An 18,253-nucleotide genomic window follows, 5' to 3' on the forward strand; every position below is an offset into this window, starting at 1 on the left:
CAATTGGAGTTAGGGTTCTAATTGGAGATGTGCACACTATTTCAAGTTACTGTTCAGATGTCAAGTTAGGATTCAGGATTTCTAACAAACTAAAGGTTCAAGTTAAACATTTGGTTGAGTCAGATTTAAAACTGCAAATACACTCAAAGGATATCCTTGAATACAAACTCAGACTTTTTTATTCAAATAACCATATTCAAACATACTGTATATACAGTTGAAGTCGGAAGTTTACATACACCTGTCACGTTCTGACCTTAGTTCTTTTGTTATTTCTTTGTTTTATGGTCAGGGCGTGAGTTGGGTGGATTATCTATGTTCGTTTTTCTATGTTGGTTTTTTCGTTTGGCCTGGTATGATTCTCAATCAGAGGCAGGTGTCGTTAGTTGTCTCTGATTGAGAATCATACTTAGGTAGCCTTTTTTCACCTGGGTTTCGTGGGTGGTTATTTTCCGTGTCAGTGTTTGCCCCACACGGAACTGTTTCGGTTTTCGTTCGTTCGTTTGTTCGTTCACTTTATTGTTTTGTATTTCAGTGTTCAGTTAGATCTATTAAATATTCATCATGAACACTTATCACGCTGCGCATTGGTCCTCCTCTCTTTCTCCCAATGAAGATCGTTACAACACCTTAGCCAAATACATTTAAACTCAGTTTTTTTTACAGTTCCTGACATAATCCTAGTAAAAATTCCCTGTCTTAGGTCAGTTAGGATCACCACTTTATTTTAAGAATGTGAAATGTCAGAATAATAGTAGAGAGAGATTTATTTGAGATTTTATTTCTTTCATCACATTCCCAGTGGGTCAGAAGTTTACAAATACACAAAATTAGTATTTGGTAGCATTGCCTTTACATTGTTTAATTTGGGTCAAATGTTTCAGGTTGCCTGCCACAAGCTTCCCACAATAAGTTGGGTGAATTTTGGCCCATTCCTCCTGACAGAGCTGGTGTAACTGAGTCAGGTTTGTAGGTCTCCTTGCTCGCACACGCCTTTTCAGTTCTGCCCACACATTTTTTTATAGGATTGAGGTCAGGGCTTTGTGATGGCCACTCCAATACCTTGACTGTGTTGTCTTTAAGCCATTTTGCCACAACTTTGTAACTATGCTTGGGGTCATTGTCCATTTGGAAGACCCATTTGCGACCAAGCTTTAACTTCCTGACTGATGTCTTGGGATGTTGCTTCAATATATCCACATAATTTCCCCTCCTCATGATGCCATCTATTTTGTGAAGTGCACCAGCCCCTCCTGCAGCAAAGCACCCCCACAACATGATGCTGCCACCCCTGTGCTTCACGGTTGGGATGGTGTTCTTCGGCTTGCAAGCCTCCCCCTTTTTCTTTCAAACATAATGATGGTCAGTATGACCAAACAGTTCTATTTTTGTTTCATCAGACCAGAGGACATTTCTCCAAAAAGTACCATCTTTGTCCCCATGTGCAGTTGCAAACCGCAGTCTGGCTTTTTTATGGTGGTTTTGGGGCAGTGGCTTCCTCCTTGCTGAGCGGCCTTTCAGGTTATTTTGATATAGGACTCGTTTTACTGTGGATATAGATACTTTGTACCTGTTTCCTCCAGCATCTTCACAGGGTGCTATGCTGTTGTTCTGGGATTGATTTGCACTATTCGCACCAAAGTACGTTCATCTCTAGGAGACAGAACGCATCTCATTCCTGAGCGGTTTGACGGTTGCGCGGTCCCATGGTGTTTATACTTGCGTACTATTGTTTGTACAGATGAACGTGGTACCTTCAGGCGTTTGGAAATTGCTCCCAAGGATGAACCAGACTTGTGGATGGATGTCTAAAAAAAAATTCTGAGGTCTTGGCTGATTTCTTTTGATTTTCCCATGATGTCAAGCAAAGAGGCACTGAGTTTGAAGGTAGGCCTTGAAATACATCCACATGTACACCTCCAATTGATTCAAATTATGTCAATTAGTCTATCAGAAGCTTCTAAAGCCATGACATAATTTTCTGGAATTTTCCAAGCTGTTTAAAGGCACAGTCAACTTAGTGTAAACTTCTGACCAACTGGAATTGTGATACAGTGAATTATAAGTGACATAATCTGTCTGTAAACAATGGTTAAAAAAATGACTTGTGTCATGTACAAAGTAGATGTGCTAACCGACTTGCCAAAACTATAGTTTGTTAACAAGACATTTGTGGAGTGGTTGGAAAATTAGTTTTAATGACTCCAACCTAAGTGTATGTAAACTTCCGACTAACAGCATACGCTGAATGTTTAATGCTTAAAGACAGATTCAGGGCATGTATTGACTTCTTTCTCATTAAAATTACCCCCCCCCCCAACCCCAACGAATAGTAATGAATCAATACTAGAGACTGATTAAACCATCAATCTACCACATAATGAGCATAGCCCGGGGAAGACGACAGGCCACTGGGAATGTGTAAAAGGAACAAAATGGAGAAACATACCTTGAGTCAAAACCAATGCAAACTGATTATTAAAATGAATTCATAAATTATATTACAGGTTACACAAACTTTGTAATTAGACCCTTTGATCTAAATGGACCAAAGTCAATGTATTACATTAAAAACACAAAACATGCACAATGGGCATTACAAGTAATATCATAATTACTTGTTTCTGTAATTCATTGTATGACCTGGGAGTTTTACCCACTAATTAAATATATTGCACTTAAAGAATATATCCAAGCAGTTGCAACCCGTCATTGGGGTTGCCTGTTTTGCATGTTATTTTGACATTAATACGCGTCACAAATCAGTTCGCAAACAATGTAATTTTTTTTAATCTAATGTAAATCATTGAGTTAATAAAGCCTCCATACAAACATGGTCTCTTTTTTGCTTTCTTGATTAAGGCAGCTCCAAAATGCAGGTGTTTCAGCCTAGCTCAGTGCTTTCTGTGGTGGTGGGGCAGCCAGCGGAAAATATGGAGCGTAGGGATTGGTAATGTTCTCTAGTTGCGCAGTGACCGTGATTGGCTCAGTGTTCGGTCACTCATGGGAACACTACCTCACTGCCAAATATAAGGATAGAGCTTGAAAATTCAAGCCCTTGGGTGCTGCCATAGTGTTACATTAGAAGTGCCCATCCAAGAAGGCTGAAGGTCATTGGCCACAGATAAAATGACGTAAAATCACGTTATATCTACAGTAGCTTTGATTGGTCAACATCATACTTTCAAAATCTTAGCAAGCAGTCATCATCATGAATATAGTCGACAATCTACTGGCAAATCCTTTTTAATCCTTGTCATATAAAGAGAAATAATGAAGAGAAATTACAGATAAAACATATCGGTGCTCATCGGCCATTGGACATAAACAATACACAACAAGTTGGAAATCGCAAATTCAACAATGAGTGGTTTGGAAGGAATCAGTGGCTAACTGCAAGCAGTGCAAATCAATCACTAGCCTGCTATACAGTGGAGTGGGTGTGTGGTCTGAATTCTCAGTTTAAAGTTCTCTTTTCCAAGTGTCACGATCGTCTTGACTTTGAATGGAGGACCAAAACGCAGCGTGTGAAAAATAAGACATCTTCTTTTAATGAAGGAAAAAACAAACACTTACAAAATGAACAAAACAACCGATCGTGAAGCTAAGAAGAACTAAGTGCACACATGCAACATAGAATATAAACATAGACAATTACCCACAAACGCATGATGCCTATGGCTGCCTTAAATATGGCTCCCAATCAGAGACAAATGAAAGACATCTGTCTCTGATTGAGAACCACTCAGGCAACCATAGACTTACATTTACATTTACATTTAAGTCATTTAGCAGACGCTCTTATCCAGAGCGACTTACAAATTGGTGCATTCACCTTATGATATCCAGTGGAACAACCACTTTACAATAGTGCATCTAACTCTTTTAAGGGGGGGGGGGGTTAGAAGGATTACTTTATCCTATCCTAGGTATTCCTTAAAGAGGTGGGGTTTCAGGTGTCTCCGGAAGGTGGTGATTGACTCCGCTGACCTGGCGTCGTGAGGGAGTTTGTTCCACCATTGGGGTGCCAGAGCAGCGAACAGTTTTGACTGGGCTGAGCGGGAACTGTACTTCCTCAGAGGTAGGGAGGCGAGCAGGCCAGAGGTGGATGAACGCAGTGCCCTTGTTTGGGTGTAGGGCCTGATCAGAGCCTGAAGGTACGGAGGTGCCGTTCCCCTCACAGCTCCGTAGGCAAGCACCATGGTCTTGTAGCGGATGCGAGCTTCAACTGGAAGCCAGTGGAGAGAGCGGAGGAGCGGGGTGACGTGAGAGAACTTGGGAAAGTTGAACACCAGACGGGCTGCGGCGTTCTGGATGAGTTGTAGGGGTTTAATGGCACAGGCAGGGAGCCCAGCCAACAGCGAGTTGCAGTAATCCAGACGGGAGATGACAAGTGCCTGGATTAGGACCTGCGCCGCTTCCTGCGTGAGGCAGGGTCGTACTCTGCGAATGTTGTAGAGCATGAACCTACAGGAACGGGTCACCGCCTTGATGTTAGTTGAGAACGACAGGGTGTTGTCCAGGATCACGCCAAGGTTCTTAGCACTCTGGGAGGAGGACACAATGGAGTTGTCAACCGTGATGGCGAGATCATGGAACGGGCAGTCCTTCCCCGGGAGGAAGAGCAGCTCCGTCTTGCCGAGGTTCAGCTTGAGGTGGTGATCCGTCATCCACACTGATATGTCTGCCAGACATGCAGAGATGCGATTCACCACCTGGTTATCAGAGGGGGGAAAGGAGAAGATTAATTGTGTGTCGTCTGCATAGCAATGATAGGAGAGACCATGTGAGGATATGACAGAGCCAAGTGACTTGGTGTATAGCGAGAATAGGAGAGGGCCTAGAACAGAGCCCTGGGGGACACCAGTGGTGAGAGCACGTGGTGCGGAGACAGATTCTCACCACGCCACCTGGTAGGAGCGACCTGTCAGGTAGGACGCAATCCAAGCGTGGGCCGCGCCGGAGATGCCCAGCTCGGAGAGGGTGGAGAGGAGGATCTGATGGTTCACAGTATCAAAGGCAGCCGATAGGTCTAGAAGGATGAGAGCAGAGGAGAGAGAGTTAGCTTTAGCAGTGCGGAGCGCCTCCGTGACACAGAGAAGAGCAGTCTCAGTTGAATGACTAGTCTTGAAACCTGACTGATTTGACTGACTTACATAGACAACTACACTAGACACTGCCCCATACACATACAACCCCTAGACACTACAAAAACACATACATTCCCCATGTCACACCCTGACCTAACTAAAATAATAAAGAAAACAAAGAATACTAAGGCCAGGGCGTGACACCAAGCTTAAAATTATAACTATTCAACATTGGCCATGCTGTCAATCCAGCATTATTTCTGCCGTGCTCAAAACAACAGTTAACTCAGAACTGGGAAATCTGACTTTAGTGATTTCACCAGAAAGCACCAGAAATCCAGAGAATGCCAGACTTTGATGACAAAGTTTGCCCACGAAGGACCGCCGCACCACCTTCTTGTTCAAGTGAGCATAGCACAACAAGGTGAGTCGAAAAATGTCTTGCATGTTGCTGCATAAATTATGTAATATGCTAGGGAGATATGTATACTGCAGCTAAGAAAATAATAAGTGTATGAATAATAAGTGTATGGTGTGTAGTTAACTGTTAGTAGCCCACGTGCCTCAACCTAATAATTTGGTATATTTTCCCTTCTTAATTACGCCTACTGTTCTGACTTGGTGGTGCACATGTAGTCTATAACTTGTTTTTAGAGAAAGGTAATCATCGAATATTATATGAGCTTTCATTGTCTGCTTATATGCCCCCTTTATTTACCCTATGGTTCTGACTTGGTGTACAGGTAGAAAGAACACTGTAAGAACGACCCATATTCTGAATTCTGTCACTGTACATTTCAAAAGTGCTGAACAAGTAGTTATATTGACTACGTCCGTCCTAGCTCGCTCATTAATGTCTTAATCGAAATTACGGATTGCCTCTTATCCGCTTGTCGTCCCCTTCTGCCATATTTTGTACATCTCAATAGTCAGTAGAAACCACATTTGTTTAAGCAAGTCAGCCATATCAGCTGTTTTATTTAAAGGCAGTAAATGAGGCTGAATGAACTGTTTTGCTGCTAGACAAGGCTCCACTGATAGCCATGAGTAGCGGTGGTAAGGTGTTGGGACTCTGCTGTTGAGACAGCTTTATGTAGGTGTTGTGTAGTGGCTTTCCTGGTTTTGCTGGCATGCATCCCCCCCAATTAATTTTGGGGGGGGGGGTTGCCCCACCAAGATGTACATGCTTAAATTGCCACTGTATCCAAACTAGGCTAATTGTTATGAATGCTGAGGTGTTTATAAAAATCGCCCTAATGATTGAAATATACACAACTGTGTGGCACCTGCAAGATTGATGAATGAAATATCAGGGTTGAGGTCAATTCCATTTCAAATCCAGTCAACTCAGAAAGTAAACCAACGTCAGTGTACTTCCTGAATTGAAATGGAATTGAACCCAACCCTATGAAACATTTTGTGCAGCACTGGCACGGTTAATGAAGGAGACCCACTATGAACTAATCATGATCAGATGTGGAGGATCACCTCCAAAGGTGGATGAGGACACATGGATCCATGATATAGCCAAGTGTCAAAGTAACAGAAAATACGATAGCAACATAAATGCATTAAGAGAGGTATGAATTACTTTAAACCTTTTGAGATATTGGACATCGTGGTATGTAAAGCTGTTAATCTAAAAATTGTTAATGAGTTAGCCTACCAAACATAAGACATGACTTCGAACACATTTGACTCATTAGTCTCTTACATTATCTCTGCAGTTCGGTGCTAGACTAATTGCTCTGCAGTTATTTTCCACAGATAGCGTTGACAACATCGCGGTTACAGTCTCCTGTAATTGGCATGATACTCCAGGTGAAGAGAATGTCTATTTTGTGTTTTTAACGCCTGCATCCAATTAAAACATTAAAAGTCAACATTGAAGGACTGTAATTATGGCCTCCTTTATCACGGTCTGCATTAACACATGCAGCCCAATTCTGATCTTTTGCACAATTATAGGCAACACATCTGATTGGTCAAAAGTACAATTAGTGGCAAAAATATCAGAATTTGACTTCCTGTGTAAATGCAGCCTGACAGTATTTGATTAATTATCAGCTCACACATTTCAGAACATTTTAATTGCATTACTTTTAACTACTGTATTGGATGGTAAATGTATTCACTCATTTATGTAAGAATATTACATAAAATATGAATGTCAGCAGATCATTCAATTGACTATGGATTGTCGAGGGGTAGACACAACAGAACTTACCCCCTTCAGATGGGTCATCTCCCTGCAGTCCCTGGAAGCCTGCAGAGGTCATGGCCTTTGGTCCATTTTCTCCACCGAGGACACCTGAAGAACCTGAGACAGGAGGCATGACTACACAAAATTCTCAAGTTTTGCTGCTAATTCCCTCCTGATGATTTTGGGAATATTCCCACCTAAATTCCAGAGAAACCTGTACATTTTGGGAAAGTTACTGGAGTTTTGTAACCCTAGTAGACGGTCATATCCAAGGCATTGCAACTATGTTAAATGAAGTCCTACAGAAGTGAATTAATAATAAATGATGTACGGCATAATTTCATGACCTTTCTGTAGGGAGAGAAGTGCTATGTAAACTAACAGAGGCAAAGTGGGTGATACTAACAAGCAACACATTCTGTCTTAATGACACCCTAATATGTTTCATTCATTCATTTATTCATTGCTTGTCTAAAAATAAAACCCAATTTTGGCAGATTGAACAGGACTGATTCAAAGGGTTGAAACTTCTGCAAAATAGGTCTAATCAACCTAAGTGTTCAGGTGCATAATCAATTAGAGTTGCAGTCAGCTGGCTTTCAAAGAGAGGAAGTAAACATCAAAATCTGCAGGAATATGCAGATTCATTCCATTAATTAATCAAAATGGGTTTAAATTAAATTTATGCTCATCGTTTATATTCCTCTCTGAAGAGAACCCAAATCCTCCAGACCCTTGTATTTTATGTACGGTCTCTATGCACACTCACAGGGCCCTACACAGTCATGCACACCGACATTCAATTCCAGTGGTGACCCGTCATTCAGGGCACGTGGAGCCCCACCTGTTTTGAGCCCCAAAAGGTTTTGCAAAAATTGCCTGTTTTGCATGTTATTTTTGCATTAATTCATGTCACATATCAGTTTGCCAACAATGTAAAAAAATAACATATTAAAGTTAATAAAGCCGCATACAAACATGGTCTCTTTCTTGAGTAAGGCAGCTCCAAAATGCAGGTGTTTTAGCCTAGATCAGAGCTTTCTGTGGTGAAAGAGCAGTCAGCAAAAATACAGAGTGTAGGCGTTGGTAATCTTCTCTAGTTGCGCTGTGATAGGCTCAGTGTTCTGTCACTCATGGGGACACTACGTCACCTGCAGAATCTACAGGGCGAGCTAGGCAGTTCAAGCCCCCTTGGGTGCTGCCATAGATTTACATTAGAAGTGCCCATCCAAGAAGGCTCAGGGCCATTGGCCACAGATAAGACGTCAAATCATGTTATACTGTATCTACCATAGCTTTGATTGTACGGATCATGTCAATACTTGTAAAATCTTAGCTAGCAAGCTAGACAAGCAGTCATTGTCATGAATCATGTCGACAATCTACTGGCAAATCCTTTTCAATCCTTGTCATATGAAGAGAAACTATAGAAAAAACGATCGGTGCCCATCGGCCATAAACATTACACAAATTCAACAATGAGTGGTTTGGAAGGAATCAATGGCTAACTGCAAGTGTCGCAAAGCAATCAATATTTTGCTTTGCATGCCTACTATTCAGTGGAGAGGGTGTGTGGTCCAAGTCTGGGTTTAAAACATCTGTCTGAAAGGGTATCTTCACAATCAACACCATGGGCCAGAAAAGGTTGAACATTGGCCATACTGTCAATCCAGCATGACTTCTGCTATGTTCAAAACAACTGGAAACTCGGAAATCTCATACTTCAGTGCATTCAAGACAACTGGGAACTCTGAAAAAAACTAACTCCGACTGGGAAAATGTGTTTTGAATGATCAGCCAACTCTGAATTCCAAGTTGGGAACTCTGGCCTCTTTCTAGAGCTCCGACCTGAAGATCACTGACGTCACAATTCAACCTTTTTTCAGAGTTCCAAGTTGTCTTGAAAGCACCATAAATCTAGAGAATGCCAGACTGATGACAAAGTTTGCCTACAAGAAGGACCACCGCGCCACATTCAAGTGAGCACAACAAATGTTTATTTCAGAAATATGTCTTGTATACTGCTGAATAAATCTAATATGCCAGGGAGATATGTATACTGTAGCTAAGAAAGTAATACGATGTGTCACCCATGTGTCACATTAAGAATTGTCCCTGTCCCCCTCAGAACCTACTGTTCTGACTGCACATGTAGCCTATAGCCTGTTTTAGAGAAATGTCATAATCAAATATTGTATTAGCTTTTATTGTCTGCTTATATGCCCCCGTTGCTGAACAAAGAGTTATGTCTTAATCGAAATCACGGCTTGCCTCTTATCCGCTCATCGTTCCCTTATGCCATAGTTTGTACAGTACATCTCAATTGCTATATTGCTTACATAGGTCTCTCATTAGTAACTTATTAATAATTTTAGGCAATGTTGGAATAATTTAATTGTTTTACATTCTTCATGAACTGTATTATATACTAAACAAAACTAAATGCAACATGCAACAATTTCAAAGATGTTACTGAGTTACAGTTCATAAGGAAATCAGTCAATTTAAATAAATTCATTAGGCCCTAATCTCTGGATTTTACATGACTTGGAATCTGTTGGTCACAGATACCTTTAAAAAAAAAGTAGGGCCATGGATCAGAAAACCAGTCAGTATCTGGTGTGACCACCATTTGCCTCATGCAGCACGACACATCTCCTTCGCATAGAGTTGATCAGGCTGTTGATTGTGACCTGTGTAATGTTGTCCCACTCCTCTTCAATGGCTGAGTGAAGTTGCTGGAATTGGCGGGAACTGGAACACGATGTCGTACACGTCGATCCAGAGCATCCCAAACATGCTCAATGGGTGACATGTCTGGTGAGTATGCAGGCCATGGAAGAACTGGGACATTTTCAGCTTCCAGGAATTGTGTACAGATCCTTGCAACATGGGGCCGTGCATTATCATGCTGAAACATGAGGTGATGGCTGTGGATGAATGACACAACAATGGGCCTCAGGATCTCGTCACGGTATCGCTGCGCATTCAAATTTCCATCGATAAAATGCAATTGTATTCATTATCCGCAGCTTCTGCCTGCCCATACCATATCCCCACCATGGGGCACAACGTTGACATCAGCAAACGATCTGTGGTTGTGAGGCCGGTTGGACGTACCGCCACTTCTCTAAAACAACGTTGGAGGCGGCTTATGGTAGAGAAATTAACATAACATTCTCTGGCAACAGGTGGGCATTTCTGCAGTCAGCATGCCAATTGCACACTCCCTCAAAACTTGAGACATTGTGGCATTGTGTTGTGTGACAAAACTGCACATTTTAAAGTGGCCTTTTATTGTCCCCAGCACAAGGTACACCTGTGTAATGATCACAATGTTTAATCATCTTCTTGATATGCCACACCTGTCAGGTGGATAGATCATCTGAGCAAGGGAGAAATTCTCACTGACATGGATGTAAACAAATTTGTGCACAAAATTTGAGAGAAATAAGCTTTTTGTACATATAGAACATTTCTGGGATCTTTTATTTCAGCTCATGAAACATGGGACCAACAGTGTAATTAGCTCATGTGCTTTTCTTCACGAGGAGGGGATACTATGTAATGTTCTTTGGTCTGTAACCATGTTTGCCAGTGACGGTCTCTTCCCATTCAAATATTTGTTTTCAACAAAAAGTTCAGTAATAGACCCATTAATTTCTGTTGATATTGCGAGGGCTGTTTTGTTTGCGCAATGCGCCATCTGTGTGTCGGTATTATTGTATATAAAAGTGGATCCTTGTGACTGTTTTCTTATTTTTTTGACCACATAGGCCTAATAAAATACTTCATATGGTAGTCTCCCTCTCTGGTGACTTAAAGAAGAGTAAAGTTAAGGCCTCAACATCTTGCTGAATTTATCTGAACTAACATCTGAACTAACATTTCTATCGGTGTCCATTTTGAAAGTGCTGAAGGAATAGGCCTACCTCGTCGCAGCTCATTTGCTTGCTTATACAGTTACACTTAAAAGCTAAGTCTTAATGATATAATAACAAACATGAATTTACTGAACATAAATGTAATGTTTGTGTATGGTTCAAAAGTCGAAACCTATGGTGGCGTTATTATTGAAGGAGAATGCGGTTCTTATCGACTTGCACAAATTCACAAGGAGTCAGTAAAAGACATATTAGTTTAAGCAAGTCTGTCATATCAGCTATGGTTTTTAAAAAGGCAGTAAATGAGACTTTCAGCAGCGGTTTAAGGCATTGAGTCGCAGTGCTTGATGCGTGATTACAGACCCGGGTTCGACTCCTTGTGGCAGGCCGGGCGCCTGCAGGCTGACTTCGGTTGTCAGTTGAATGGTGTTTCCTCTGACACATTGGTGCAGCTGGTTTCCGGGTTAAGTGGGTGTTAAGAAGCACGGTTTGGCGGTGTAAGGACAGACGTAAGGGAGATGAGAAGCAAGTACAGGGAGTGAACATTTAATAAATAACGGACTTGAAACAAAACACGGACAGCGTCTGGACAGGGGACACATAACGACATTAATGCAGACACAGAGAAGAAACTGAGGAAGTGACAGATATAAGGGAGGCAATCAATAAGGTAATAGAGTCCAGATGAGTCCCATGAAGCGCTGATGCGCATAACAATGGCAACTGGTGTGTGTAATGATGGGCAGCCTGGTGCCCTCGAGCGCCAGAGAGGGGGAGCGGGGGCAAGCATGACAGGTGATGTGGGTCATGTTTCGGAAGACGTATGACACGGCCTTCGCCTCTCCCGAGCCCGTTGGGTAGTTGCAGCGATGAGACAAGCTCGTAATTGGATATCACGAATTTGGGGTGAAAAAGGGGGTAAAATACAATAAAAAAAAAATATACAGTTGAAGTCGGAAGTTTACATACACTTAGGTTGGAGTCATTAAACTAATTTTTCAACCACTCCACAAATTTCTTGTTAACAAACTATAGTTTAGGCAAGTCGGTTAGCACATCTACTTTCTGCATGACACAAGTAATTTTTCCAACAATTGTTTACAGACAGATTTCACTTATAATTCACTGTATCACAATTCCAGTGGGTCAGAAGTTTACATACACTAAGTTGACTGTGCCTTTAAACAGCTTGGAAAATTCCAGAAAATGATATCATGGCTTTAGAAGCTTCTGATTGGCTAATTGACATAATTTGAGTCAATTGGAGGTGTACCTGTGGATGTATTTCAAGGCCTACCTTCAAACACAGTGCCTCTTTGCTTGACAGCATGGGGAATTCAAAAGAAATCAGCCAAGACCTCCACAAGTCTGGTTCATCCTTGGGAGCAATTTCCAAACGCCTGAAGGTACCACGTTCATCTGTACAAACTATAGTATGCAAGTATAAACACCATGGGACCATGCAACCGTCATACCGCTCAGAAAGGAGATGCGTTCTGTCTTCTAGAGATGAACGTACTTTGGTGCGAAAAGTGCAAATCAATCCCAGTACAACAGCAAAGGACCTTGTGAAGATGCAGGTACAAAAGTATATATAAGCACAGTAAAACGAGTCCTATATCGACATAACCTGAAAGCCCGCTCAGCAAGGAAGAAGCCACTGCTCCAAAACCGCCATAAAAAGCCAGACTGTGGTTTGCACCTGCATATAGGGACAAAGATCGTACTTTTTGGAGAAATGTCCTCTGGTCTGATGAAACAAAAATAGAACTGTTTGGCCATAATGACTATCATTATGCTTGGAGGAAGAAGGGGGAGGCTTGCAAGCCAAAGAACACCATCCCAACCGTGAAGCACGGGGGTGGCAGCATCATGTTGTGGGGGTGCTTTGCTGCAGGAGGGGCTGGTGCACTTCACAAAATAGATAGCATCATGAGGAAGGGAAATTATGTGGATATATTGAAGCAACATCTCAAGACATCAATCAGGAAGTTAAAGCTTGGTCGCAAATGGGTCTTCCAAATGGACAATGACCCCAAGCATACTTCCAAAGTTGTGGCAAAATGGCTTAAGGACAACAAAGTCAAGGTATTGGAGTGGCCATCACAAAGCCCTGACCTCAATCCCATAGAAAGTTGGTTGGCAGAACTAAAAAAGAATGTGCGAGCAAGGAGGCCTACAAACCTGACTCAGTTACACCAGCTCTGTCAGGAGGAATGGGCCAAAATTCACCCAACTTATTGTGGGAAGCTTGTGGAAGGCTACCCAAAATGTTTGACCCAAGTTAAACAATATAAAGGCAATGCTACCAAATACTAATTGACTGTATGTAAACTTCTGACTCACTGGGAATGTGATGAAAGAAATAAAAGCTGAAATAAATAATTCTCTCTACTATTATTCTGACATGTCACATTCTTAAAATAAAGTGGTGATCCTAACTGACCTAAGACAGGGAATTTTTACTAGGGTTAAATGTCAGGAATTGTGAAAAACTGAGTTTAAATGTATTTGGCTAAGGTGTATGTAAACTTCCGACTTCATCTGTATATAATAATAATATTTCTGAATAAGGCTGTAACGTAACAAAATGTGGAAAAAGTCAAGGGGTCTGAATAATTTCGGAATGCACTGTATCGGTGGTAAGGATTCACTCCATGGTAGTGAAAGGAAAGCTCAGCTGTCAGGACATCTTTATGTAGGCTCTAGCAGTTTGTGGGCACCGTTTGTCACCGTTAAAGAGAAATTAATGTATTGTGTTGTGTAGTGGCTTTGCTGTCATGCATCTAAAAAAAAATTGTTTAAGTTTGCCCCACCAAGATTTACATGCTAAATGTGCAACTGCTCAATTCATAATTTGCTCACACATAATATGCACATACATTTATACTGACTCTACAAACTCGCACATACAATCATCATATACGCTCCTGCTACTTTGTTTATCATATATCCTGATGCCTAGTCACCTTCCCCCTATACCTCTATCACTCCAGTGTCCCTGCACATTGTAAATATGAAACTGGAACTGACCCTGTATATAGTATGCTTATTTACTTTATCGTATTCTTTTTATTTTTATTTCTCGTGTGTTTTTGTTTACCTTGTGTTATTTTTTGTATTAAATTGCTATTGATTGGATTAAGTTTGCAAAAAAGACATGTCACTGTACTTGTGCGTATGACATTAAAACTAGAAACTCCAGTGAAGTATTGGTTAAGTCATGAAACAACAAATGACCAGGAGTAATTTTGTTTAGACAGGCAGCACAATTTACATTTTTTTCCACTAATTGGTCTTTTGACCAGTCACATCAGATATTTTCCAGAGCTGATTGGTCAAAAGACCAATGAGTGAAAACAAAATCAGAATTGGGCTCCTTGTCTAAATGCAGCCATACTGTACACTTGTGTACATTTACATTTGAGTAATTTGTACTCCTTTAGTCATTTGTACTCCTCCCCACACATTTAAAAGCATTGTATTGGCATAAGCATGCACTTCACAACAAAGTTTGATCAATGGAACACAGGTATTGACAAGTCAAACACCCACTCTGCAAATGGCCTTCATTGTAGACCAATCAACTGAATGATCCTACATCTTCCTTCTGAGGGCTTCTAAGTTTCCTGAGCTGCTATGGCCTGGGCATACCTGGCACATGACGTCCACAGGGTCTGGTCAGGAGGCGAGAGATCTCCTCCATGGTACTGTAGAACTGCAGATGGGCCTTCCCCGTCTCCACAATACAGTGTAACACCCACACTTCCTGCTGGGAAGACTGCAACAGAAATTCAAATAATATCATCATGTCTCATAAGCATTGGGTATCATAAACAAACTCATTGAGTATCATACAACTACAGTGCACAGAGTGCATTTGTAGAAGAAACCTTTTTTTGTGGGGAAACATACACTTGGTCTCTTCCTGGTTGTTACAGTAGCTATCTGTAGTCAAACAAACAATTATATTGTGGGGGGTAGAGTGGAGTGTAGGTTTCACAGTCAGAGGGGGAAAGTTTGTTTTGGGGATAAAAGCCACAGTGTGGAAAAATACCAGTGAAATGGAAAAAGTGTTTTCGCAAATAGTTTACTACATGTTTGTATCAATATTCAATCAAAGAGTCGTGGGGAAAGGAAGTGAACTAAACACCATGGGTGAGTCAAATGGGAGCTTGACAGCGCTTCTATTAATGTCTAATTTCCCTAATCTCATGACATGACCCAGTATGTAAAATCATGGGTAGACTTCCTAGGTAGTACACTATAATGGGAATAGGGTGTGAGTTTAGAAACCATGGTGTTTTTTAATGTGCTCTGTGTCAAATTCATTAAACGTTGCTCTAGGATAAGCAACGATGCCATTGGATTTTCACTCACCTGCTGCATTCACACAGAGGATGTGTTCATTCCAGTGGACAGGTTTCACCCTCATCCTCCTTTTAGTCCCTCTGAACTCAACCTTCGCATCTTTACTGGCCACAGTGTCTTTTAAAAGAATGAACACCTCGCCTGGAGTCTACAGGAGGGAAAGAACACAAAACAAATGAATAATAAAAAAGTACATTGGGTGACATTCTGACAAACAGTGCTATTATATGTAAAAAAAAAAAACTGTAAAAACTTAAAACCAATTTGTAACGGGAATGCATTTAACTATTGTTTGCAAAAAATATAAACTCAACAAAAAAAGAAAAATCCCTTTTTCAGGACTTTGTCTTTCAAAGATAAAGGTTAAAGGTTTTAATACAAATATATGGCTGACAGCAAATGGTTTCGAATTTCTCAGAAAACGAACTGTGTAGCAGAGAGTAGAGTGTGACTCAAGAAATAATAACTGTCAAATTCCTCAGAATACGTAGTGTTCTCATGGAAACCGAGGCCAAACTGAACACCTAGTTACTGTCCAATTGTTGCAGCACTTAACTAGAGTCAGGGACATTGTGTTCCTACACTTTGTGTCCAGGGCCGGACTACCACAACTGGAGCCCCGGGGCACCTACCTCCATTGGGCCCTCGTACAGCTAACTTCCTGCAATTCTTCCTGCTAATTTTGCCATGGTGCAGAGAAATTAGTAGTTTTATAACTAATCTCATGCAATTCTACACATTTTGCCATAGGGCAGACAAAAAAAAGTTGCCGTTTAAAAGCAAAATTTCCTGCAATTCTACACCTTTTGCCATGGCTAATGACGTGCTCACACACCATCTGGGGGGGCGACCTCCAGGGGGCCCAGAACCAACATGTTCATATGCGATCTGGGGAGGCCCTGCGTGCCTGTTAGGTAATCCGGCCCCATTTGTATCTGACCTCCCATGTTTTGCTACTCTACTAGCCTTCTCTTCAGTGTTGACTTGAGCTACAGGTATATGCGGTTTGACAATGCCCAGTTAGTTGTATGGAAAATGCCTGTGAGGCAAGTCCGCTGAGGCAGGAGATCACTTGTGCAGCAAGTTCATTCATTTGTTTCTGAGGCAATTACTTGAAAAATAATACGATTCAACATAGACGTAGGTAGCCACAACTTTTCACCTAACCGGTATGACCGGAGACCAGCAAGTCCACTAACAGGCAATGACTCATAAAATGCTTCTCCATTTGGTTTATTTCAATTACTGCCTTTTGTGTTCACTTCTATAACATGACTGTGTGTGGGATATATTGTGACCATTGCGCATTCAACAATTCCAACAATGTATACAAAAACCCACCATAGTAATGAATTATATAATTATATTATCAATTCCTGAAGCAACAGATGGGAGGTTGGGGTCAGGGCAAAAATTGGATTTAATGTAGCCTATAGATACAGTGCATTCGTAAAGTATTCACATCGCTTCCCTTTCCCCACATTGTTACACCTTTACGCTAAATAAAATAAAACAATATCCTCAATCTACACACAATACCCCATATTGACAAAGCAAAAACAGTTTTGGAAATGTTTGCAAATATATTAAAAACAGAAATACCTTATTTACATAAGTATTCAGACCCTTTAGAATGAGACTCAAAATTGAGCTCAGGTGCATCCTGTTTCCATCAATGATCCTTGAAATGTTTTTACAACTTGATTGGAGTCCACTCGTGTGGTAAATACAATTGATTGGAGATGATTTGGAAAGGCACACACCTGTCTATATAAAAGGTCCCACAGTTGACAGTGCATGTCAAAGCAAAATCCAAGCCATGGGGTTGAAGGAATTGTCAGAACAGAGCTCCGAGACAGGATTGTGTCGAGGCACAGATTTGGGGAAGGGTACCAAACATTTTTGGCTGAGCTCGCCGCCCAGCCAAACTGAGCAGTCGGGGGAGAAGTTCCTTGGTCAGGGAGGTGACCATTAACCCGATGGTCACTCTGACAGAGCTCCAGAGTTCCTCTGTGGAGATAGGAAAACCTTTCAGAAGGACAACCATCTCCGCAGCACTCCACCAATCAGGCATTTATGGTAGAGTGGCCAGATGGAAGCCACTTCTCGGTAAAAGGCACATGACAGCCCGCTTGGAGTTTGTCAAAAGGACCCTAAAGAATCTCAGACCATGAGAAACAAGATTCTCTGGTCTAATGAAACCCAGATTGAACACTTTGGCCTGAATGCCAAGCGCCAAGTCTGGAGGAAACCTGGCACCATCCCTACGGTGAAGCATGGTGGTGGCAACATCATGCTGTGGGGATGTTTTCAAGCACATGGCCAAGGCAACGCAGGAGTGGTTTCGGGACAAGTCTCTGAATGCCCTTGAGTGGCCGAGCCAGAGCCCAGACTTGAACCCGATCAAACATCTCTGGAGAAACCTGAAAATAGCTGTGCAGTGACGCTCCCCATCCAACCTGACAGATCTTGAGAGGATCTGCAGGGAAGAACGGGAGAAACTCCCCAAATACAGGTGTGCCAAGCTTGTAGTTTCATACCAAAGAAGACTCGACGCTGTAATCGCTGCCAAAGGTGCTTCAACAAAGTACTGAGTAAAGTGTCTGAATACTTATGTAAAATGTGATATCAGTTTTTTATACATTTGCAAAATTTTCTAAAAACCTGTTTTTACTTTGTCATTATGGGGTATTGTGTGTAGATCG

At 41.5% G+C, this 18,253-nt stretch overlaps 1 pseudogene; it reads right to left on the minus strand.

Annotated features, from left to right (window-relative positions):
* The window catches only part of LOC139533347 (uncharacterized), a 59,801-nt pseudogene extending 43,615 nt beyond the window's left edge, over nucleotides 1–16,186 (minus strand).
* Between the last annotated feature and the right edge of the window lie 2,067 nt (nucleotides 16,187–18,253).

This window comes from Salvelinus alpinus, chromosome 11 (genome assembly GCF_045679555.1).
Source record: "Salvelinus alpinus chromosome 11, SLU_Salpinus.1, whole genome shotgun sequence".
Classification (NCBI taxonomy): domain Eukaryota; kingdom Metazoa; phylum Chordata; class Actinopteri; order Salmoniformes; family Salmonidae; genus Salvelinus; species Salvelinus alpinus.